This window comes from Pantherophis guttatus, chromosome 8 (genome assembly GCF_059756535.1).
Source record: "Pantherophis guttatus breed Tessera chromosome 8, ASM5975653v1, whole genome shotgun sequence".
In the NCBI taxonomy this organism is placed as follows: Eukaryota; Metazoa; Chordata; class Lepidosauria; order Squamata; family Colubridae; genus Pantherophis; species Pantherophis guttatus.
This window is the reverse complement of record NC_142070.1, coordinates 71022027-71046394: the sequence shown is the minus strand read 5'-3', so window position 1 is coordinate 71046394 and position 24368 is coordinate 71022027. Positions and strand designations below refer to the sequence as shown.

The following is a 24368-nucleotide window of genomic DNA, read 5'->3' as shown; positions in this document are numbered from 1 at the left end:
AAAACATCACTTCCTGTCCCACCGGCAGTTGGGAAATGGGCCCTTTCAGGCCTCCCAGGGAGTGGGAAAGGTTGTTTTCGCCCTCCGCAGATGCCTAGAGAGGATCTGGAGCCAGGTAAGAAACAAAAATGGGCCTACCTGGCCATCGCATGGGGGGGGGGGTGCGCGCGCATGCGCAGGGCGCATAAAATTATGGGTGTGGGCACGCGCGCGAACCTCCCCCACGCCCCCCTCCTCTCCTGGCACGCGATGGCAAAAAGGTTAGCCATCATTGATACTAGCACTTAATTTTGTGGGTAAAATCCTGCTTTTTTTCCCCATGCTTAAAATTCTGTTTTCAAGGAAAACACTTGGAGAAGCGTGCCTTGCCTGCAAAACGAGGGCTGAGCCTGTTCTTCCTTTGTAAAAGCAAAAGACCTGTGGATAAATGGCAAACCCATTTACAAAAAAACAAAGTTCTGGAGTAAGATCTTCGTTTAATCTAGAACGATTAGATTACCAAGATTTTTTTGTTCTTTACTCCAAAAGCTTGGAATAGCTTTTCAACAGCCACTGACTGATGAAACTTAAGCAAAGGAAGGAGAAACAAGATTCCAAAAAGAATAAATAAAAAACCAGAATTCCAAAAAGAATAAATAAAAAAGAAACAGATTCCAAAAAGAATAAATAAAAAAGGCCAAAGGCATCATCTAAAAAAAAAAAAGAAAAAAAACTATCTAAATAACGCTTTGGAGATCCATTTTGTTTGCCAGGCTGGTAAAAATTCATTCCCAGCTTGGCTTTTGTAAAGGAAACGTCCCCGCTTTTTTTTTTTTTACTCAGCTGAGACATTTCAATGGCCAAATGAGGGAAGAAAAAAAAAATTATGCCATTTATATGTCTGCCTGAACGTTCTCGGACATTTTGTGTGGTAAATCAACGGAGGTTTTGTCAAATGGGCTGCGAGGCTTCCCTCATTCTTCCCCTCTAAGTCCTTCGCCTGTCAGGCGCTAATAAAGATCCCCTCAGAGCAACTGTCGCTTCTTCCACTTCGTTCTCTTCCTATAGGTGGCGCCACCTGGCGGTTAACGGCTGGCCGGTTGAGTGCGCATGCGCCTCTATTTTTCCCGCTCATTTTTCCCCCGCCTTTTTGTCGCTGAGGGGAAAGAGGCAGGTGAAAGGCGAGGCAGTGGCGATGGGGTTCTGTGGGGCTGAGCGAGGGGCTCCCCCAACCCCTGGAGGCCTATTCAAACCTCTCTTTACTGTGCTGATAATCTGCGGGTTATTTCTTGTTCCTTACTTTTCACTTAAAAATTTCAAGTTTTCATAAGAATCCATTAGATCAGGGGTGGGCAAATGTGGCCCTTTTACAACCTGTGGACTTCAACTCCCAGAATTCCTGAGACAGCTTGGCTGTCTCAGGAATTCTGGGAGTTGAAGTCCACAGGTTGTAAAAGGGCCACATTTGCCCACCCCTGCATTAGATAAATGCTTCAAGAGATGACTTTCCATATTAGTACAGCATCATGGAACATTTTCGAAAAGCACAGAAATAACGAAAAGAAATGCCTACTGCAAAAAGGGTGACAACCTTCATTGCGTTTTTGGCAATTTATTATCTCCTGGTCACAGGTCGGGGTCCCCTTTAGAATGTTCTAGATCAGGGGTGGGCAAATATGGTCCCTTTATGACCTGTGGACTTCAACTCCCAGAATTCCTGAGCCAGCTTGGCTGTCTCAGGAATTCTGGGAGTTGAAGTCCACAGGTTGTAAAAGGGCCACAGTTGCCCACCCCTGTTCTAGATAAAGAGAAAGATTAATTAGGAGAAGCAAGCAAATTCAATAGAATCTATACTTAAGTATACATGAGAGCAATCTCTGCAATGAATAACACCCCCCCCCCCTTAATTTAAAAAGTACACTGCATAAATTGATGGAAGGAAAAGGGAAATTCTTTGTTAGATTCGCCCTTCTCATTCTCAAAGGCTTGCACGGGGCAGGAAAGAAGCAAGCTATTTCGCTGGATTAGCAAATCAGTCTATTCAGGAAACTTTCTTGGAAGGCTCTGAAAACCCAGGATATGAAACTATCCTGGATATATATTACAAACAATGGTTTGACAGATGCAGCCTTTCCTACTGGACTTCCAGATCCTTAATAGAATTGCCTTTAACCTGGTAGTTTCCATATGTGTGAGTTTCTCAAGGGGACCTTTTTTCACACTTACGACCATTGCAGCATCCCCATGGTCACCTGATCAAAATTCAGATGCTTGGCAACTAACTCATATTTATGACGGTTGCAATGTCCTGCGACCTGACAAGCAAAGTCAAGGGGGAAGCCAGATTCACTTAATAACCGTGTTGCTAACTTAACAACTGCAGCAATTCGCTTAACAAACGTGGCAAGAAAAAAAGAAAGTAACACGGGGCTAAATTTACTTAACAAATGTCTCGCTTAGCAACAGAAATTTTGGGTTCAAATGTGGTCGTACGTCAAGGACTACCTGATGCCTTGTGAAGTGTGTGGAGTTTCTCTGCTGAGGTTGCTTCTCCTTTCGAGCAAGAATTTTTGCCAGTACACAGCACGGCTGAGTTCGGCCTGCCGTTTTTTCCTTGGCAAATGTTTCTTTAGCAAAGCCATCAGAACAACATGTTATGCACCACACACCATAAACACACACCCTACTGGGCCTGATGACGGTGCCAGGCAGTGCCAGATGGGTGGGGTTCTTAGTGCTCTCTGAGCTTGGCTGATTGCTTGCAGACGTCTCATTACCCTGCTAGGTAATAGAAGTGCTAGGATGGAGTAGGGTTTGCAGACAGGAGAAGGAGGAGAGAGGGAGAGGGAGGGGGGAGAGAGAGAGATGGGAAAGGAGGGGGGCAGGAGGAAGAGGAGGAGGAGAGAGAGGGGGGAGAGAAGAAGAGGGAGATGGGAAGGAGGGAGGAGGAGGAGGAAGAAGACGAGTCCTTGGTGCTCTCTGAGCTTTGTTGTTTTCTTGCAGACATTTCATGACCCAACTAGGTAACATCATCAGTACTAGGAGGGAGGGAGCTTTTCTCTGTGTTTTTATACAAGTGGTTTGTCCTGTCAGTATTGATGGTCATCATCACTGATGATGTTACCTAGTTGGGCAATGAAATGTCTGCAAGAAAACCATTAAGCTCAGAGAGAACCAAGGAGCCCTCATTTCAACCCTGAGCTACAAATGTTCTCTTCTATTGGAACTGCGACACCAGCAGTCAGACGAAGGAGGTTCCGAAGTTCCAAATGCTAAAATCTTAACATTGTGGTTTTTTCCTGCCTACAAAGCTAAAGAGACAGAGAAAAAGCCGAAGAACAAGAAGGGGAATAATGTCAAATGGCTCACAGAAGATTTCTTAATTTCGGGTCCGGCCACCTTTCACTGCAACATCCACAAAATGGCTAAGGTATGTTTTAGTTCAGCATTTTGCCTTGCTTCTTGTTTACCTTCCTTTTGATCTTCGTCATGACCTGGAAATAGTCAAAAAAGTCAATATAACAGTGGGGATGGCATGATCCAAAGGCTGGAGTTTGGACATCCGTCCAACACAATGTCTAGGAGCAGGCAATTGCAGCTGCCATGTTGGCTTCTTTGACCCACATTCAAATATCATGTGATGGATGACATGGAACAGGGGTGTCAAACTCAATTTCATTCAGGGCTGTGCTTGACCTGGGGGTGGGGCGGTAGGGCAGGGCCAACTAGGTGGGCGTAGCCAGCTTGACACCACTCCCCAAACTGCTGGCATGTTTCCTCTTGTATTGGGTAGACCGGACCGAAGCTAGGCTGGCCCGATGTTTCCTCTTTGTATTGGGTAGGCCGGGCCATAGCTGCATTGGGTAAACCTGGCTGAAGCTGCATTGGGTAGACCGGGCTGAAGTGATGTGGGCCGGCCCCTTACATTTTCCACGACAGCCCTGAGGGACGGTTCTGACCATGTTGCGGGCCAGATGAGGGCCCTTGCGTTGGACACTCCTGACATGGAATAAGTCTTGCCTCTCTGCATGGTGTCCTTTCTCCAAATCTGGGTCAAAATCTCTTAAGGGCCCCTTGGCTTGGAGGGAGAAGGGAGTCAAAACACTGATGTATCTCTGCATGGTCTCCTTTTCTTCTCTCCAATAGGCCTTTGGTGAGCATCACATACACCCCCCCCTCCACACTCTCCGCAGATCACAGACCTGATCTTGAAAGCCCTCCAAGCTCTCGTGAACGAAGACAGGAACATTTGTCAGTCTGAAGGATTGCTGCTGAACTCTTTTTCTGGAGGAATGTGGGATTGACATGGAAGTAGCAAGAAAGTGCAGGGTTTGGAACAAAAGGAATAGGAGGTTTTGTAGAAAACAAAGATGAGAATGGGTAAGACATTGGCGTATTACTGACAAGACTTCAGCTGGTTTTCGGAGAGCTAGGGCTGAATGGGAGACGACCGGGTGATCTTAGGGCAGTTGATTAAGTTGGGTAAATCTTCCAGAAAAAGGTAGGGGCAAAACCAAATAACTGTATTGTTTTCATGAAAACTACATTTGGAGAGCCAGTTTGACAATGGTTAAGGTACCAGGTTATTCAAGTCCTACCTTAAGCCCTGAAAGCCTCATGGGTGACTTTGGGCCAGTCGGTCTCTCTCTCTCTCTCTCTCAGCCCAACTTACCTCACAGGGTGGTGGTTGTTAGAAAAAGAGGAGGTGGAATGTACGTGTTAGATATATTCTCCGGTTTGAATTATTTGTAAAAAGAATAAAGGCAGAAAATAAGTAAGTAAGTAAGTAAGTAAGTAAGTAAGTAAGTAAGTAAGTAAGTTGCCTTCAGGCAACACATTGGACTTGACTGGGGATAATGGAGATGGTAGTCCAAGATAACCAGAAGGCAGCAGCTCAGACAAAACACAGAAGTGGGGAATTAGCGGCTATCCAAAATTTGAACTATGAACTTCAGGATTTCTTGCCAGTGGCTGAGGTGCTCATGAGTTCCAGATCAGTCTTTTTAAATGTTCCTTGTCTTTTCCTGGATCCATTCCAGTTGGCATTAAAAAAAAATGCCAAGCAGGATTATAAAATCCTCGGTTTGGAAGACCTCTTGAGGCTATCCAAACTCACCCTCTGCTCAGGGAAGGCCCAGTTCAACCATTTCAAACAGAAATCATCATAATCATCTTTCAACGATCCCATAATCCCTTATGGGGTGGAGTCTGGGCAACTGAATGGAGCTAGCAGAGTGTTTAATGGCCAGATGCCCTCCCCATGGTCACATGATAAAATTCAGGAGCTTGGCAACTTGTTCATATTATGACGGTTACAGCGTCCTGGACTCATGTGACACCCCTCCCCCTTTGCGACTTTCTGAGAAGCAAAGACAATATGGAAGCCAAGTTCATTTAACAATTGCGTTACTAATTTGACAACTGCACCAATTCGCTTAATAACTATAGGAAGAAAGATCTTAAAATGGAGCAAAGCTCACTGAACGACTGTCTCTCTGAGCAACAGAAACAGTCCCATCCCCTAGGGAGATACACCTGGTGGGACCCAGAAGAAGGGCCTTCTCCGTGGTGGCTCCCTCCCTCTGGAACATCATTCCCCCAGAGATTAGAATGGCCCCCACTCTAGCACTCTTCCGGAAGGCACTGAGGACCTGGTTCTGCCAGTGGGCATGGAGAACGCAAAGTGGGATGGAGCCCATTAAATGGCTTGTGTGAGGTGTTGTCGCTGGGGTGGGGTTTATTTTATTTTATTAGTTTATTATATATTTTATTAGTTTTATTGCTTTTTATGTAATGTTTTTATATTTTTGTAAGTTGCCTTGAGTCGCCATGTGTGAATAGGTGGCAATATAAATCTCCAAATTTAAATAAATAAATAAAATATCACACAGGGCTGGACAAATCAGGTGGATTTTTTTGAAAATCTGAGGCAAACTTTGACATTGTGGGGGGCAGTTTTTTTCCCAAACGGGTGGGAGTCATCAACTCCACAGCATCTCCAATAGAGACCAACGCTGGATCTCAACCGTCTCGTCTGTTTTGCCATTAGCTGCCCACAATCCTCCAGGAAATGTACCAGTCTCTCCCAAATATTGCCAAAGCAACGAAGGAAGAGACGCTCAAAGTCATCTGCCACCTGGCCACAAAACGTGTGACCAGTGTGGTCGATGTGCTTCTGAAGAGCTTGGAGGACTGCGATGGGTAAGATAGCACCTCAAGGAGATGTGCCTCCTGTTCTCTTGTAGTCTACAGAGATTCTCAATCATTTGCAATAGTGGCAAATATCTGTAGGCTCGGGTGGAGGTTGAGGGTGGAGGTTGGTTCTCCGAGCTTGTGGGTTGGTTTCCAAACGTTTCATCACCAGGCTAGGTAACATCTTCAGCGGAGTTTAGGGAATGCCAGTGTTGGTGTTCTTCTGCTTGTAAGGGTTTTGTGTGGTCAGTAGGTCTTGTGATGGGAAAGTCACGTCAGGTGAGGATCGTGTCAGGTGAGGATCTTGTGATGGGTCAGGTGAGGGTCACAGGTGAGAGTAATGACGGGTCTTGTGATAGGTTAGGCGTGGCTCATATCAGATGAGCTTGTGATGGGTCTGATGGGGAGGTCACATCAGGTGAGGGTCACATCAGGTGAAGGTCTTGTGGGTTAGATGTGTGTCATGTCAGGTAAGAGTTTTGTGATGGGAAGGTCATGTCAAATAAGGGTTGCATGAGATGGGGATCTTTTGATTGGTCAGGTGTGGGTCACAGGTGAAGATCATGTGATGGAGGTAGCGTGATGGGAGGCTGCGGTGGGTTGGTTGAGGGTCAGTGCCATCGCTGGTTGGCTGTGCTGTTGATTTGAATTCTGAGGGGTTCGTAGACTAGTTTTCTCAACCATCCAGGTCATAGTTGTCCTAAAGGTGCTTTTCTAAAAGGCAACTGGATTTTTTGGATTTTTAACTTTCTTAGTTACAAGTTGAGAACTACCTGTAAAATATATATATATATATATATATATATATAAATAATTTGATTTTTATACCGCCCTTCTCCAACAGGACTCAGGGCGGTGAACAGCCGAGATAAAACATAACATATAAAATTTAAAAAACAATTTAAAAGACATTAAATAACTTTGGCCCTCAATTTAAAACAGCCCAGTTAAAACCAATTTCAAATTAAAACCGAAAGGATGGGATCAAGGCAGCCCGGCTAGATGAAATATATATATTGTTTGAGTTATATTGTTTTATTACTTTATTGTAAACTGACCAGTGTCAATTAGCTCAGATGGCCGGTGTAGAAATTTATTTATTTATTTTATTTATTTATTTATTATTGCGATTTATATGTCGCCTTTCTCCCTGGGGACTCAAGGCGGCTTACAAAATGACAAATTCCAATAAAAATCACAATGAAATAAAATTAAAATCAGCGACCCTATTAAAAACAGTTTAAAATTATGACAGTGTACCCCCAAACGGATCAGTTGAGTTGATGAAAGAGCCATGTCTTCAGCTCGCGACAGAAGGAAAGAATGTCGGGGGCTGTCCTGAGCTCGGTGGGCAATCCCAGAGGGTCGGGGCTCCCACAGAGAACGCTCTCCTCCTGGGGGCCATCAGCCGACATTGTTTGGCCGACGGCACCCTGAGGAGGCCGACTCTGTGAGAGCGCACAGGACGGTGGGAGAGTGGCTGGAGATGGTCCTGCAAGTACCCCGGGCCTAAGCCATAATTAAGACCAATAGAAGAGAATATTTGTATCTCAGGGTTGAACTGTGGAGTCCTTGGTGGTTTCTTAGCTGGGTGGTTTTCTTACAGACGTTTCATGGGCCAACTAGGTGACATCATCAGTGCTAGAAGGGAGAGGGGGAGGAGGAGGGTGGGAGGAAGAGGAGGAGGACGGTGGGGTCCTTGGTGCTCTCTGAGCTTGCTGCTCTTTTTGCAGATGTTTCATGACCCAACTAGGTAACATCATCAAGGCTAGAAAGGAATGGGGTTTCTGGAGTGGAGGAGAAGAGGAAGAGCGGGGGGGTGGGGAGGACAATGAGGTCCTTGGTGCTCTATGAACTTGGTTGCTTTCTTGGAGACATTTCATTATTCAACCAAGTAATATCTTGGTTATGGAAGAAGAGGTGGAGGAAGCAAAGTGCTGTGAGGTCCTTGGTGCTTACTGATCTTGGTGGTTTTCTTGCAGATGTTTCATGACCCAACCAGCTACCATCCATGGTAGAATGGGGAGGTATCTAACCTTAACTCTAAGCTTAACTGTTCTAGCACTGATCATGGGTCATGAAACATCTGCAAGAAAAAAACCCACGGTCAGACAGCATCAAGGACCCCCTCAATAAATAATCTATTAGGTCAGGAGCCCATTTAGGAATGAAGACAACGTGAGAGATTTAGATTAGCGATCTTTGTCCCCAGTTCTCTCTTGTCCTACTCTTTGTCTCCCTTTTGTTCTGTATCTACATCCCACTGTTGTCTCAAAATTTGGATGGGGTGTAGAATCAGTGTTGCCGAAGTCCCCCTTCTAGCAAAAGTTTGTACCGTGTCTCAGACATGGGCATTCCTGGCTCAGTTTTCATGGACATAAGGATATTTTTCTCCTCGTTGGCCCACATCAAAGGAGTTCCACTTTTGGACTTTGTCATCTAAGTAATCTGGTTTGCCTCGCAATCAGGAGGCTGTAAGTTCAATCCTAGGTAGAAGCAGATATTTGTCTGATACAATGGGCACAATAAGAATGTATCTGCTGCAGAAAACTCCTCTTTGGCAACAGGAAGGGCATCTGGCCAGTAAACACTCAGTTTCGTTCAGTTGCTCAGACTCCACCCTGCAAGGGATTATGGGGTTGTTAAGATGATGATGATGAATCTAAGTAATCTGGTGAGCCCAAGGTGACTCTCCTTTCATCCCGTTTCTAGGCCACAAAGGCTCTTTGTTACATCCTCGGCTTTCAAGATGCAGCCGAGGTTCTCCAGTGCAAATTTCCCTACGTGCTGATTGTGTTAATCAAACAAATTTATGTATTACTTAGAGCAAGCAAGAAGGGGTCCAGCAGTGTCTTTCCAAATCCAGAACAAATCAACCTCTTGGGGTAAGTAGAGTAGATGCAAGTTCACATCACACATCATTCCATACGCTGCAATCTTGTAAGACTCAATACTAATCAGTTAGATAATATTGGGGTCAGTGTGCGCCAAGCACAGTCAAAGGCCACTTTTGCTCCAAGTCCATATTAGCCTGTGCAAACCATGATCTCTAATTTACAGGCTGCTTTGCAAATGGATTCATCATTGCCTGCATCTCCCTAGCCAGAAAATCCCTGTTGTGTAATCACACTCTTCAGAATGTACAACCTTTGTTTCTCAACATCTTTATTTTATTGCTGCCAGTACCTCTTCCTGGGCCAGGTGTTTTTGGCTTCTGTTGTTGTTTATTTCTCCTGGAGTTAAGAAAAAAAATTGTGGGAAGCAAAATCTGGTCCAGTCCCAAGGAGTAAGACGCTGGAAATAAAACAGAGGCAGGCCCCTTGGAAAGAAGGTCTCTGTTTATTTGGTTTCCAGAAACTTCAGTGACAGCAGGAAATGCTTCTGGGATGGCTGACAAAATGGCTGGTTGAATGGGTGGATTTTTATAGGGCTCTGGGGTTTGGTGATTGAGATGCTCCAGGGGGGTTGTGCAATGTAGTGAGCCTTGTGTCTTTGGCTATGATGAGTAAATGAGTAAATCCTCTTTGCTCCGAAAGGTCATGTCCTGTCCTTAGAGTTTGGGTGGGGGGGATGTAAATTCTTAATCTCATCAGCTCCCATCCTGGGGGAGCTGTGGCTGAAGGCGTTTTATTTGTGAATAGGCTGGCCTAGATTTCTGTAAATGGATACTGAATGGAATGCTCTAGTTTTCTCAATAGATGCCAAAGTATCTCATTCATAAAACTTAAAACTGTTGGAGGGACTTGCCTGGAGTATTTTCCTGGTAGTGGAGAGATGTGAATGATTAGATACTAGGAAAGCCTCCTCTCCCCCTCCCCCTCCCCCTCCCTCCCTCTCAATGGGGGGCTGGTTTTATTGTTGATGTTGTTTGTTTTGTGTTGTGTTTCGTTGTTGCTGTACAAGCTTCCAAGTGAAACATGAAGCTATCCTGAACACTAGGGGGAGGCAGACTGGCGTCAGTGCAAAACTGATCTTGGCTTGGGGGTGGGGGGAGATCACCTGAATCATTGGCACTCACTCTTGTTCCTTTGTTTGATTTAGCAATGCCATGCAAGCTCTCAAAAGCTTGATCAAGTGTGCTGGCTATCAGGAGACATACAATGCTTTGGAGGTGTTGGGCTGTTAGGAAATGCTATTGACCCCTGACAGTTTTTTTGAAGTCATTTTCCACTTGGTTGAGGTAAGAAATTAAAAGTCAAAAGAACTTGGTGACAAGTGGCATTGGGTGAGAGAAGGGAGGGGAGAGGCAGAGAGAGGGAAAGAGGGGGAGAGGGAAGGAGGGTGATGAAAGGAAAAGGAAAAGGAGAGAGGGAGAGGGAGAGAAAAAGAGGGAGGGAGACAGAGAAGGGGAAATAGAAAGAGAGGGTGGGTGGAAGAGGGGAGAGGGAGACAGAAAGAGGGAGAGGGAGGGAGAGGGAAAGGGAGAGAGAGAGATAGAGAGGCAGAAGCAGAGGGGAGGAGGGGAGGAAGATAGAAAGAGGGAGAAGGAGGGTGAGGAGAGAGAGAGGAAGAGAGGGAGAAAGAGAGGGCAAGAGGGGGGAGAGGGAGACAGAAAGACAAAGAGGGAGAGAGATGGAGGAGGAGAAGGAAGGAAGGGAGGGGGAGAAAGAGAGGGAAAGGAAGGGGGAAAGGAATAGAGAGAGAAGGGGATTAAAAGGGGGTCAGATAGCCACTAACCTTTACTGTGATTTCCATTAATTTGTCTAAACTTTGCAAGATTCAGTCTTCTGTAGCCCATTCAATATCCACAAGGATAATCAATAACTGTATGGTTATTTTTATCCACATTCAATATCCACCTGGTTATTTTTGTGTTTTGGATTTGTGTTTTGAGGCTTGCTTTATTTATGAACTGTTGTTAAACACCCGGCTTTAAATGGAGGGTGGGCAGCTGTAGAAATTCTCTAAATGGAGTAACTCATTCAATCTCTTTATCGATAATTCAGATAATGATTTCTCTAGCTTGGTGATTTTCTTCTCACTAACCAGCAGATCGTGCCTGATCTCTCCATATTTGTCCTTTTAGGAGCTTGTTCACATTCTCTAAAGAATTCGATATCATGGTTCAAGAGGCCCATGCATACCTGCACCATCCCGATATGAGGGAGAAGATCATCGGGATGGCTTTCTTCTTAGAAGTGAGGAGACATTGTGGTGCACCTCAACATTCTGGAGGTCAAGGAAAGTTGCCCAAGGCTCACAAGAACTTTATGGTTAGAAACTAAAAGTTGTAGGTGCTCCATCACTGGAGGTCTTGAAGAAGAGACTGGACAGCCATTTCTCTGAAATGGTACAGGTTCTCCTGCTGGAGCAGAGGGTTGGAGTAGAAGACCTTCAAGATCTTCTGTTATTCTGTTAATCAGTGGAATGCCTTGCCTCCAGAAGTTGTGGGAGGGAGGGAGGGAGGGAGGAAGGAAGGAAGGAAGGACGGACAGATGAAGGCAGGAAGGAGGGAGGGGAGAAGGAAGGAAGCAAGCAAGCAGAGGGAGGAAGAAAGACGTTGCTTGCCAGAAAATCACAAAGGGATCACATGACACTGTGACCGTCATAAATATAAACGAGCAAGTACCCAAATTTTGATCACGTGACTGTGAGGATGCTACAATGGTCATAAGTCTGAAAAATGGGTGTGTCCCTTTTCTATGTCCCCTTGTGACTTTCAGCAGTCAGTACACGAGGACTGTATTTTCTTTTTCTCTCCCCTTAATGGCTGAATATGGCATCTCTTAGTAGAGGCTCATGAAACTTCCTTTCTTTTGCTTTGCTAATGCCCAGTATCTCTACTCTTCTTCCTCAGCTTCTGTATCACTCTGAGGTTGGAAACATCTTTGTGATGCAAGGCATTCTAAATGATCTCCACAAATGGATGATACAACCGTACCCTCCGATTTTCCATTCGAGGTCTGGGTTACCTTCTGCAGAACCCATTCAAGGTAAGAGATAGGGTGCAGGAAGTGAGTGACTTTCAAGGTAGTAGCAGGTGTGACCTCACTCTCTGGGAAGTCTACAAGGAAGGAAGGATATAAGAAGGAGAAGAAGACAACCGCCACATAGAGGATGGACTCAGCTGGAGTGGTATCTTTTCTATAATGATGGGTGCACCCCTGGAAGATCTGAAGGATGAAGTTGAAAGCAGATCCTCTTGGAGAACATCTGAAAGCAGAACAAGAAGCAATGGATGGAAACTAATCAAGGAGAGAACCAACCTAGAACTAGGAAGAGATTTCCTGACAGTGAGAACAAATTAGTCATTGGAATGACTTGCTTCCAGAAGCTGTGGTTGCTCCAAAACTGGAGGTTTTTAAGATGAGATTGGACAGCCATTGCTACTAGTTTTCTGAGTAGTAAAGTATGGCTGTGGGAGATGGACCATAAGGAAGGCTGAGTGCCGAAGAATTGATGCTTTCAAATTGTGGTGCTGGAGAAAACTCTTGAGAGTCCTTTGGACTATAAGGAGATCCAGTCAGTCAACCCTAAAGGAAGTCAACCCTGACTCTTCTTTGGAAGGACAGATCCTAAAACTGAAGCTCAAATACTTGGCCACCTAATGAGAAGAGAGGACTCACTGGAGAAAAGACCCCAATGTTGGGAAAGACTACTGAAGGCCAAAGGAGAAGGGGGCAGCAGAGGGTGAGATGGTTTAGATGGTGTTATCAACACAGCAAACATGACTTTGGGTAAACTCTGGAGCCTGGGATGTTCTGGTCCTTGGGGTGGCAAAGAGTAGGACATGACTTAGCAACTTAACAACAATCAAACATAGTTATTTATTTTTGAATAATCTTTTCAAAAGTCAAGTGAGATAAGGAGCTGATTGACACAAAAGAGGACCAATTGTACCCAGAGACATCACACTGCCTGTATTTGTCCAAACAAAGGACTAATTTTGTTCCTTGTAGCAACCATAACAGAATTCTTGTATATCTGTAATAAAAACAGACAGGTTCATCTCCTGAAGACTGAACAGAGGGAGGGAGAGATGCTGCATTTCATGCTTCAAAAGAGGTCCTTAGATATTCCTCAAAGTATCTTAAGAAGAAGCCTGATTCTTCTGGTTGAGATCTACAGTACTTACGGGTCTACAATGTATAAGACGCTCCGGACTATAAGATGCACCTACCTTTTTTGGGGAGGAAAACAAGAAAAAAAAAATCTGCCTCTGCCTCCCAGCAATTTACTTCCTTGCAGCAAACAGCCTGCTTTAGTTTTATTTTCATTTTCAGCAAAGCCTGATTATCACAAGAAAAAATAAATCTGCCTCCCAGCAATTTGCCTCCTTGCAGCAAACAGCGGAGGCCCACATGGCAATAGGCAATGGCAATCCCTGCAGCCTGAAACAGCTGAGGGTCAGGAGGCTGATTTAACCTACAATCAACTCTTGAGTTAATCAAGGCTGTGCTGAAGCTGAAAGGGGCTGTTTGCTGCTTGCTGCAAGGAGGTAAATTGCTGGGAGGCAGAGGCCAAAGGGTGGGGGCCGGCGGGTGCGTGTGGCTACATTTGGTGTATAAGACGCACCCACATTTTTACCCTCTTAGGGGGGGAAAAGTGTGTCTTATACTCCGAAAAATACGGTCTCCAGTCTGTCAACGTGAGGTCTCCCCAGGTATTGCATTCCTATGGCTTTGAAGCTAGAATAGAACAGAGCTGGAAGAGACCTTGGAGGTCTTATAGTCCAGGTGTCCCCAATCTTTTGGAGCTCAAGGACCACCAGGTTCATAATTTTAAATCTCGTGGACCACTAATATGAATCCAGCACACCGCTTGGTGAAGCGCCTGGATTCCCAGTGACAGGATGCGGTCCTTCAGGCACTCTCCCTCCTCTCTCTCTCTCTCTCTCTCCCTCCCTCTCCCTCCCTCTCTCTCTCTTCCTCTCTTTCTCTCTCCCTCTCTCTCTCCCCCCCCACTCATTCTCTCTCATTCTCCCTCTGATTCCTTCTCTGTCTCTGTCTCTCTCATTCTCTCTTTCATTCTGTCTCTTTCTTTCTCTCATTCTCTGTCTCTCTCATTCTCTGATTCTGTCTCTTTCTTTCTCTCATTCTCTGTCTCTCTCATTCTCTGATTCTGTCTCTTTCTTTCTCTCATTCTCTGTCTCTCTCATTCTCTGATTCTCTCTGTCTCTTTCTTTCTCTCTCATTCTCTCTCCTGTCTATTTCTCTTTCATTCTCTGTTTCTGTCTCTGATTCTCTCTGTCTCTTTCTCATTCTCTTTCATTCTGTCTCTTTCTCTCTCTTTCATTCTCTGTCTCTCATTCTCTCTGTCTCTTTCTTTCATTCTCTATCTCTTTCTTTCTCTCTGTCTCATTCTGATCCTCTCTCATTCTCTCATTCTTTCATTCTCTCTCTGATTCTTTCATTCTGTTTCTCTCATTCTCTCTCTGATTCTTTCATTCTGTCTCTCTCATTCTCTCTGATTCTCTCATTCTGTCTCATTCTCTCTGATTTTCTCATTCTCTCTAATTCTCTCTTTTTCTCTTTCTTTCTCTTTCATTCTCTTTCTCTCTTCCCCTCTTTCTTTCTCTCATTCTCTCTCTCTCTCTCTTTCTCTCTGTCTCATTTCTCTTCCCTCTCTTTCTCTCTCTCATCTCTCTCCCCCTTTCTCTCTCTCCCACTGTTTTTCATTCTCTCTCTGTCTCTCTCTCTTTCTCATTCTCTTCTCTCATTCTCTCTCTCTCTCTCATCTCATGGGCCAGCCAGTGTCTTGGGGCTGAGAGGAAGTCAAGCATCTCCCCAAGAGACTGAGGTGCTGGGAGCACCAACAAGAGCCGGAAGAAAGGGCCGTGAGATCCAGCAAGAGACGAAGCTTCACTCCCGCTCTGGAATACAGAGCGAATCTCCATCCCCCGCCCTTCCCTTTCCAGGTGGGTTCACCCGACAGGAAGCTACAGCAGGTGGAAGAAAGAGCCCGGGGTTGCCGCCATTTATTGCTTTGGCCTGCCTGCACCGCCACCCCCTCTTGTAGCATTACCTCATTCCCGCCGGCGAGGGCTGTGCTGCAAAGTTGCAAGTTGCACGAACCTCCCTCTACAGCAGAAATTTACAGCCTCACCATGAGCTGCCTGGCCAGTCCCATATTCCAGAGCTCTAGTCACGGGACTGGCCATTGCTCATCCTGGAGCAGCTCCTCCCCCTGGGTGCGCTGTGGACCACCAAAATTTTCTCGCGGACCACCAGTGGTACATGGTAACCACTGTTCTAGTCCAGCCCCCTACTCAAGCAGGAAAACCTATGCTATTTCAGATAAGTGACTGTCTAGTGTCTTTTGGAAAACCTCCAGCGATGGAGTGTTTTGCTTCAAGTGAAGATGTCTCTTCAAACTTCTGGGATGAAGAAGCAACTGAGCTGACCTAAAAAACCATCCAGCTTCTTCATTTCCAGGTATTTTCTGAAGATCTCCCCTTGCAGAATTGAAGATTGTGAAGAACGTCCACCTGGGATACTGGCTGTTATGGTTATCTTTATTTATGCATTTTATCCAGATTTCTCATAATTATAACCAACCCCAAAGAACATTCAAAGAACGGTTACATTAATTGGGAATGTCTAGTCTAATGAAAAGAAGGAGGGGAGACATGATAGCACCTGTTCCAATATTTGAGGGGCTCCTAGAAAGATGAGAGGGTCAAATTGTTTTCCAAAACACCAAAGGGCAAGACAAGAAACAATGGATAGAAACTAACGAAGGCAACAAGCAACCTGGAACTAAGGAGAAATGTCCTAATGGTGAGAGCAATCAGGCAATGGAACAATTTGCCTTCAAAAGTTGTGGGTGCTCCATCACTAAAGGTTTTCAAAAAGAGCCTGGAAAATCATGATCTGGAGTAGTATAGAGTCTCCTGCTCGAGAAGGGGTTGGACTAAAAGACCTCCAAGGTCCCTTCCAACTCTATTCCATGTTGTAAGTGCACATGTTTATGTGTTTGAAATGACGCATATTATGGTATGTTTAACTGTGTAAGCTGAAGTGTTTCCCTTCGGTTTGCTTTAGCTGGAGGCAAACCATATGATGAACAATTGGGGAACTAGGTAGTTCTAGTCTAACAAAAAAAAAAGGGAGTGCGTAGGTTGACATACGTCTTTTAATATTTGAGTGGGTCCACCTATTTTCCAAAGCAACCAAGGAGAAATTCCCTGATAGTGAGAACAATTAACTAGTGGAACGATTGCCTTCAGAAGTTGTGCATGCTCCAGCACAGGAGATTTTCAAGAAGAGACTAGACAGCCATTTCTCCAGAATAGTATAGGGTCTCCTGCTTGAGCAGCAGATTGGACTAGAAGATCACTAAGTTCCTTTTCAATCCTGTTATTCTATTTTCTGTGGGTTCCTATGTGTTTGTTATTATTGCTACTAGACTAGGAGAACTCCAGTGACCTTGTTTAATTGCTTGTTTCTTTCCCTGCTTCCTCCAGATGAAGTTTTTAAAGCCGTTTTTAATTCCTTCGATAAACTGTGCTAGTCAAGTAGACAAGACTGGAGTGAAAGAATCGCTGAGGACACTTCAGTTTATGTTCTGACAGCTGGATGAGGAGAAATATGGATACAAGACAGTCAAACTTCTTATGTTGCTCTTGAAATATTTTCATGATGTAAGTCAAACAAATCACTGGTTCTCTCTCTCTCTCTCTCATCTCTAATTTTATCAGAAATGCTTTGAAATACTTCAGCAACAACTGTGTTATGGTAATATAAAATAGTGTGTAAGCTTCTAGATGATCCTTGAGCCCTTCTAGAGAGCTGGAGAAGTGCCAGATGAGGTGGAAGAGAATGAAGGTTGCCACTCTCTTCAGCTCCACCATCAGTCTAGAAAATCTAGAATATCATGCACCATATCGAGAAAAAAAACCAATCACTCTCCATATCTATTAGTTGCTTTATCTCAGACGTTTTAAGATGTGTGGACTTCAACTCTGTTGACTGGAGAACTCCAGGAGTTGAAGTCCCCACATCTTAAAGCTGCTAAGATTGAAAAACAGCACCCTCGATCATACCATAAAGGTTGATCTGCAAGCATTTTACTACAAGTGATGTGGATGTTTTGAGAGTCACCAAACTTTTAACCAAATGGATATGACAGTATTTTGTAAATACCGGAAGGAGGTCATTTGAGCCATGCTCTCCTCAATTTGTGGGACACAAAACAGTCGAGTTAAGTTATAGGAGGATAGAAAAGAAAGCAAGACCAGGGGTGTTTATGGAGGAGAGTTCACTACCGTTGGGTGGCCTCCAAGATCTCCCAAAATTCAAAGTTCAGTATTGAGCTACATAGATTTCCTGCTATTGGAGTGACAAACCTGTTTCTTTTCCTTCTTAGGAAGACCCTGAACTGCAACATGTGGCCATGAACATTTTTGGGATGATATTGAAAAGGGTGAAGGAGCTTCACAAAAGTTATTTTAAAGAAAGCATCCCGCAGAGCCTTGTTCCACTAATAATTCTGCTGGCAGATGGACGGAGCAAAGAAGTGAACTGAACGACTGGGTAAGGATTTGAGGATTAGAAATGGCAGTTTGTGGAAAAAAGAAATTATGATGTCACTTGAGAGCTGGGGGATGGCGTGGCAAAATATAAATGCATTTATAAGTTCAGAAGTCATTTCTTTATCCTCTTTTTTTCCCTTTTCTTTTTCTGTTTTCTTTTTTCACTATCTACTATTTTTCCTTATTTTCCTTTATAGTTTTAACTTGGATAAAACTGTCTTTTATAACATAAATGTATCTGTCTATACTATACTACTGGATTATACTATATATCATATATCATATATCAAATGCCATATATCTTATACTATACTATACTATACTATACTATACTATACTATACTATACTATACTGTACTAATACTAATACTAATACTAATACTAATACTAATACTAATACTAATACTAATACTATAATATACAATAATATACTATAATAGCGCTACCCCCATAAAGGCTGCTGGAGTACAGGTTCTCCTGGCCCTTTTTGGTATGGCCACCGGTCCATACTGGTCCCTCCCTCAGGCACCTCTACTGGCCTGGGTCATGGTGGTCAGTCTCCTCTCAGCAGGCAGGTCACGTGGTGGGGTGATGGTCAGTCTTTTCCCAGCTGGCAGATCACATGAGATGGTATTCATATGGCTGGTCAGCTCTTCTTTCTTTCTCTCTCCCTCTCTTGAATTTCCTGCTGAACTCTTCTTCCACTGCCTCTGCACCTTTGATTATCTATTTAGTAAAGGAGTTCATGCTACTCATTTTCCGAACAATCCGTAGTAATAATAATCAGTGCTTACGAAGAAGCAGCTTATATTCTGGGAAAGGCAGAAGGTAGGGAAAATGACCACAGGTAGGAAGGTGGATGGTTCAGGTGCAGCCAGCGATGGGTTCACCTTGGAAAGGACCAGGTTGGGGGAGAAATCGTCCTGGAGAGGGTCCCACAGGTGCTTTTTCTGAAGTTCTGAAGAAGCTTCTTGGATGAGAAGCGAAATGTCTTCAAAGAAAAACCAGAAAGCCCAGTTGCCTCTTGAAAAAAACACCTTTGGGACAACCATGACTTGGATGTCTGAGAATTTCCATAGACGTCCTGGAGAGGGAAGAGTTGGCTCTGACTGAGTGGTCAATCAATCAAGCAAGCTTCCAGGCAAGGTCTTCCTGGCTTGCCTACACCCTTCTGCATTACTCCTGCTTCAGGGAAGCTCTCGCTGGTCAAAATTGAGACTGATATTTAAGTTGCTAAGCAAGAAACGCCTCAAGCAAGTTAAATGGCAGCAGCTCCATCCTCTTGCTTGGGTGGACGCAAATGAGCGGTGGTTAAGTCAGCACCAGTTGGAAAGAGGAACGCTTGGAATGGCCGCCACGACCTCTGTGGCCAACTCAACTTCACTCCTACCCAGTCACATGACCGCCCCCCCCAGTCATGCCTACCAAGGTTTTGTGGATCCCGTTTTTTGTGGGAAATGCCTCCCCTTCTCTTCCCCTTCCTTCCCCTTCCCTCTCTCTCTCCCTCCCTCTCATTTCTATTTTTCTCTCTTTTTCCTCCCTCTTTCTGCCTGCCTGCCTTTCTCCCTATTCTCTCATTTGTTTCCTTCTTTCTCCTCTCATTCTCTTCCTCTAGCTCTCTCCCCTTCCATTTGTTTCTCTCTTTTTCCTCTCTCATTCTCTCCCTCCATCATTTCTTTTTTCCCCTTTTCTCTCATTTCTCTCGTTCTCTTCCTCTCATTTCTGTTTTTCTTTTCTTTCTTTCTTTCTTTCTTTTCTGTCCTTCCTTCCTTCTCCCTTCTCTCTCTCATTTGTTTCTCTCTCTTTCCTCTCATTCTCTCCCTCCATCATTTTCTCATTTCTCTCTTTTTCTCCACCCCCCTCTCGTTCTCTCCCTGTTTTTCTCTTTTTCCTCTGGTGTTTGACTTGTCCAGTCGGAAGGATACCTTCCCCCACTAATATGAACAATTTTTCATTTTCAGAGCTATGTGGATATGCAAAATGGATTTCTTTCCTGGGAGACAGATTCCTCACTTATTTAAATATCTATTTTCAGAAAAGGAGCCTGCGAAGAAGTTTTACGCTGCATTTTTTGCCGAGTTACGTTTTTCACAAATAGCTAACTATGGAGAAAGTTGAGGGATGATTGGCCTGGCGATGCAATGCTGATGACTACTTATTTCCCTTGAAAATAGGTAGGGTATATGGGAAGTGACCAGACTTAGCAGATAAAGGCTTTTTAGTATTCTCAGTTTATTTTGTGTAAATATAGAGCTGCTATGTAAGAATTTAACAAAGAGCTAGAAAAGGAGGGTAGAGATGTGAGGAGAAGCTATAGTGGAGAAATTCATACATTTAAGGCTGCATACTTTTGTTCTACATTTTTATCCCAACTTTGCTTATTCCAACTGAATCAAACAAAGCCAAGAAAACACGGAGGAAATGCATGGAAGGACAGGAAGAAGGAACGTTTTCATAAACAACAGTTGGGCTGAAACAACTACGGGTTGTCCTTAACAAACAAATGTAATGGAACCTGCCCATTATGACTGTATGGCATAATGGTTGTAAAATCACACGAACAACCAGATTTTATGACTTTTTTTGTGGAGGTTGTTAAGCAAGTCACCACTGTTAAGCAAAGTAATTGGTTTACTATGGGTGTGGTTTTGCCATAAGCCAGAAGTAAGTGCTGGTTTTCAGCAAAACCATTGTAAAATGCAGTCAGGTGTGGCCAAGCATGCAGGTATGGAGAGTTGGTTACCTGACTTCACCTTTCAGGCATTCAGATGACTTGTAAGTGTGAGAGAAAAATTCCCTCCCAGTTACTGTGCCTATTAATGACCTTCAGCTTAGATAATTGAATAAGCCAATCAGAGTGCAGCTCTTAGCTTTGAATTTCCCGGGCTTTTCTAATTGCTACTAAGACAGTATATAAACAGCTGCTTGCTACCAGGCAACCAGGCAAATCAGATGATGAGATTGAGAGTATCCAAGGAAAGAGGGATTGCAATTACAATTGTGAATATGATTCAAAATGTAAGAAGTGTGTGTGAGCTTTAATTTGGAGCAAGGCGATGAAAGGCCCGATGCAATTGCCAATGCAATTTCTATTGGCAAGCCACTACATGATGAGTGTGCTCACCTCATGCATCGCAGAATGGGCCATATGAGTTTTCCTGTGGTGCAGAAAGCGCCTGAATGCTCCAAAGGGATTAGAATTAAAGATTGTAATATTTTTATGGATTGTGCCGTTTGCAGGAGTGCGAAATCCAAAGTGAGGCCAGCGTCCAGGAAATCAGAGAGGCAGTCTGAAGGCATATTCCAGTTGATACACATGGACTTGGTGGGTCCATTGAAACCCTCCATTGGTAAGAATCGTTACTTCTTGACCATTGTTGATGACCATAGCAGGTTCGGATTTGTCTATCTTCTCAAATCCAAGGATCAGGCCTTATCCAAATTTAAGGAATTCTGCAGTCTGATTGAGAATCAGCACAAGGTCAACAGCCAGAAGATCTTGACCGACAGAGGAACTGAGTTTAATTCAGCTCAGTTCTCTGGTTGGCTGAAGGAGAAGGGCATAATCCATTTGCGTACTGCCCCTTACTCCGCTTTTCAGAACGGGGTGGTAGAGAGGAGGTGTACTGCAGGCAATGATGGGGGGCGCCCTTGAGGATGCTGACCTAGATTTCTCATATTGGGCAGAAGCTGCTTTGTATGCAAACTACACTCTCAACCAGGTATGGTCCAGTGTGGTGCAAAAGACCCCATATGAGGTAGTGTATGGCCATAAGCCAAGATTAACGCATCTTCATGTATTTGGAATGATGGCCGATGTCCACATCCCCAAGGAACTTAGAAAAAAGTGAGATAAAGTAAACCTCCATAACAGTAAGGCTTCTACTCTATAAGAGTGGTGCTTCTCTGATTTGCAAGAATCAAAGATAGATTGCAAGTTATTCTCCGCTATTGTTCTGTTCAGTTGATATGGTAGGAAGCCCATTAAGAAAGGCAGAGACTTTTTCTTTTCTTTTTTTTTCCATACACTTTATTAAGCTTTTATTATTTTATTTCATTAAAAACATAAAAAATTATTTCACTCAACAACAGCTATTTGTGGTGTTTTTGTAACGATAATTCGTGTATTATTTACAAAAATTAAATTGTGTGTATTTGCATTCTTATTTTATCTATTACTTATACTTAATAACTATCTTTATCTCTGTTCTATCCAGTTATACCACTGTTCCCACACATTGTAAAATATCGATGCCTCTTTATCTTTTAGACTCAGCGTTAATTTATCCATTTCTGCGCAATTCATGACCTTTTGTATGACCAGTTTCTCTGCGGGTGTGCATGGCTGTTTCCAACATTGAGCGTAGGCAATCCTGGCAGCAGTTAATACGTGTAGTACTAGATACTGTATTTTGTGCCCTTCACATATATATATATATATTTTGAAGATCCCCAATAGGAAGAGTTCTGGTTCTAAGTCTAATTGTTCGTTAGTAATTTCCTGTAGTCAATCTTTAATTTTTAGCCAATATTTGGGAATGGCAGGGACTTTTTCATGGAAAAAATGTATTCTGCCCTTAAGGAGAGAAACGATATCCTCCCAGTGTATGGCATTGGAGGACTCTGCAATGCAGTCCACAGTCTCCCTCCAAAGCGAAGCTTTGATAGGTACTAATGAAGTACACAATGCACCACTGTATAGTAATGTCACCATTACAGGTAATCCTCAATTTACAACCCCAATTGAGCCCAAAATTTATGTTGCTAGGTGAGTTTTGCCCCATTTTACGACTTTTCTTGCCCCATTTGTTAAGTGAATCACTGCAGTTGTCAAATTAGTAACACAGTTATTAAGTGAATCTGGATTCCCCATTGACTTTGCTTGTCAGAAGGTTGCAAACGGTGATCCCTGACCCCCGGACATGCAACCGTCGTAAATATGAACCAGTTGTCAAGCCTCTGAATGTAAACCACGCAAACATGGGGATACTGCAAAGGGCCCTAAGTGTGAGAAATGGTCATAAGTGCCGTTGTAACTTCAGTCACTAAATGGAACTGTTGTAAATCAAGGACTACTTGTATCAAATGAATTTGCTTTCAGGTTTTATGACTTAAAACTTTTTTTATGGCCTTATGTGTATATTTCATTCATTAGAATTAAGCAGTGAGGCAAGGTAATAAATTGGGTTTTTTTATTCCTTTCAGGTCAAAAAAGAAGAGGAGCTGAAGCTTTGCCTGAAGTTTCTAAGTGATCCACGTTCCAATATCAGGCAGCCCTCTTTGCAAGCCTCGCAGCTGCTCTTTACTCTCCCTGCGCTGCTCGCGAATGACAGTGGGGGGATCAGAGGGGTTGGGGGGGCTGACAACCCTCGCAGGTCCCCTTTACTCCCATTGAGCTGCGCATGAATGGTGGTGGGTGGGGCAATTGCAGAGTTTGGGGGTGCCCAACAGCCCTCCTTGCAATCCTTGCAGCTCGTTTACTCTCCTGAGTTGTTTGCCGAGTTCTGGCAGGTGAGGCAAATGCGGGGTTGGGAGGGGTCTGGCAGCCCTCTTTGGAAGCCTCACAGCTCCTCTTTACACCCCCTGTGCTGCGTGTGAATGGCGACAGGGAGGGCCTGGTAACCCTCCCACTCCCAAGCAACCAGAGGACTGGAGAAGAGCTGTTGTGCTTCCAATCTATAAAAAAGGGGGGCACTTGGAAAACTACAGACCAATCAGTGTGACATCAATACCAATTCCAAAATCCTGGAAAAGATAACCAAGGAATGCATTTGTGAGCATCTAAAAATGAACAAGGCAATTAAATGGATTTGTCAAAAACAGATCATGCCAGAGAAACCTTATTGCAGATACTTGTATACGAGTAGCATGTAATAAACTTTTAAGTGTTTTGAACTCAACTCCCGTGCTTGGTTAATTGTGCCTGACAAATGGCTGTGGTCATAGTTTACTTAGACCTTGGAAAAGTAGTTGAGAAAATAGGCCACAGCTTACTTCTTGATAATTCACAGTAGATTCACAGCTGGTGACCAAATGCACTCAGCGGGTAGTCCTCAATGGGACTACTACTATAAGTAGTAGTACTTAAAGGGGAACATGCAGCAGGCTACCTCAGCGGGTTCTGTCTTAGGCCCAATCCTCTTCAACTTCATAAATGATCTAGAGGAGGGGATAGAAAGGGAACTCATCAAATCCGCAGACAACACCAAGGTGGGGGGGGGAAGAACTAAAACTTTTAAACGACAGACTCAAGCTTCAGAAGTTCCTTTATAGACTTGAATTGAATAAAACTTTATTATGGTCCTCGACCAGCAATAGACATACAATAAATGAAAAATAATACTGACACTAATCATGAATAGTAACATCCCTGTTATGAAAATACATAATCTCAAATCGTTAGGGTCATTCCCCAATTTACATGAGTGGAGAGCCGATAAGTATGTGAGTAAATGTATTTTTCCAATAATTGTTATAGATATCTCCAAAAAAAATTGGCACCAGTTGACATCTATAATTCTGTAACCAGTTTTTTTTTCTTGTGGACATTGCAGAGACACAGAATTTTGCCACTGCCCGCGTGGTAGCCGGATTTGAGTCTTGGAGGAGAAAGCCTACATAAAAGTCATCTGTCTTCCCTGAGTAAGGGGAGTATATATATTGACCTACATACTCTGTATAACTCACAGTACAGTAAAACATGTGCTGAGGGGAGAATATTAAA

General features: G+C 43.8%; 1 long non-coding RNA gene across 1 annotated transcript; it reads left to right on the top strand.

Moving 5' to 3' along the window:
• The first annotated feature begins 5 nt into the window (after nucleotides 1-5).
• Nucleotides 6-24368, top strand: LOC117662088 (uncharacterized). The gene is made up of 11 exons (XR_009622420.2): nucleotides 6-115; nucleotides 3291-3409; nucleotides 4126-4359; nucleotides 8997-9056; nucleotides 10213-10351; nucleotides 11969-12104; nucleotides 16577-16753; nucleotides 17479-17645; nucleotides 19680-19818; nucleotides 20885-20994; nucleotides 22850-24368. It is a non-coding gene; the product is annotated as an uncharacterized LOC117662088 (long non-coding RNA).